Genomic DNA, 1,434 nt, shown 5'->3' with positions numbered 1-1,434 from the left:
TGGCTGGTGCCTTAGCTGCTTGAGCCACAGGCGCTGAGCCTTTTTTGTTAGTTTTGCAAGCACACCAGAAAGCTTTCAAAAGTCACTACAAGCCAGGCGTGGTGACTCACACCTGTAATCCCAGCACTCTGGGAGGCTTGTGGATTGCTTGAGCTCAGGAGTTTGAGACCAGCCTGACCAAGAGTGAGACCCTTGTCTCTACTAAAATAGAAATAGTAGCTGGGTGTTGTGGGGGGCGCCTGTAGTCCCACATACTCAGGAGGCTAAGGCAGGAGGATTGCTTAAGTCCAGAAGTTTGAAGTTGCTGTGAACTATGACGTCAAGGTATTCTAGCCTGAGGCAATATAGTGAGACGCTGTCTCAAAATAAAAAGAAAAAAATGCCACCACAAAGCCCGTCATATCTGTAGAAACTGCCGGACCTGTTGTAGCCCACACTGAGCTTACCAGCTCTCAGGAGTTGGCCCTTCCACTGGGCCCTGGACGCTCAAGCTCATGTTCTCTGTGTCTTCACTGACAATGCAAGCTGGCTGAAGGCAGCTGTCTGCACACCCCGGCAGTGTCACATACATAGGTCAGCCTCAGACTGGATGTATTTTATTCTTTTTGCTCTCCTTCTTCCTTCTTCCTTCTTCCTTCTTCCTTCTTCCTTCTTTCTTCTTTCTTCTTCTCTTCTTCTTGTAGAGTGCTGTGGCATCACAGCTCACAGCAATCTCCAACTTTTGGGCTTAAGCGATTCTCTTGCCTCAACCTCTCAAGTAGCTGGGACTACAGGTGCCCATCACAATGCCCAGCTATTTTTTTGTTGCAGTTGTCATTGTTGATTAGCTGGCCCGGGCTGGATTCGAACTCATCAGCCTTGGTGTCTGTGGCTAGTGCTCTACCCATTGAGCTACAGGCATGGCCCTAATTTATTATTATTGTTTTTTTCTTTGAAAGCAATTTATTTGTTTCTGGGTAACAGAACACAGGGAATGAGCAAGGTGATGCCTATAACTACCTATTTCACATCTTGCCTCCCCATTCTGTGGGTCTATAAATACTTTGTACAACACCAAGCTTATAGTGTCACCTCAAGCATCTTTTCACACTCCACCAGATGCAGAGTATAGTGTTGACCAGGTGAGAAGGTAAGCCAGATACCCCACTTGCAAGGCAGGGCTCCCCCACAATTATTTAAACTTAACTGGTGGTCCTATCGATTTTCTTTTCTTATTTCTTTTTTTTAGAGATAGAGTCTCACTTTATCGCCCTTGGTAGAGTGCTGTAATGTCACAGCTCACAGCAACCTCAACTCCTGGGCTTAGGAGATTATCTTGCCTCAGCCTCCCAAGTAGCTGGGACTACAGGTACTCTCCACAATGCCTGGCTATTTTTTGTTGCAGTTTGGCCAGGGCTGGGTTCGAACCTGCCACCTTCGGTATATGGGGCTGGC

Source organism: Otolemur garnettii, unplaced genomic scaffold (genome assembly GCF_000181295.1).
Source record: "Otolemur garnettii isolate 467f Iridium unplaced genomic scaffold, OtoGar3 scaffold00155, whole genome shotgun sequence".
NCBI classification, from domain to species: Eukaryota; Metazoa; Chordata; class Mammalia; order Primates; family Galagidae; genus Otolemur; species Otolemur garnettii.
The sequence above is the reverse complement of the archived record's forward strand: the minus strand, read 5'-3'. Positions refer to the sequence as shown.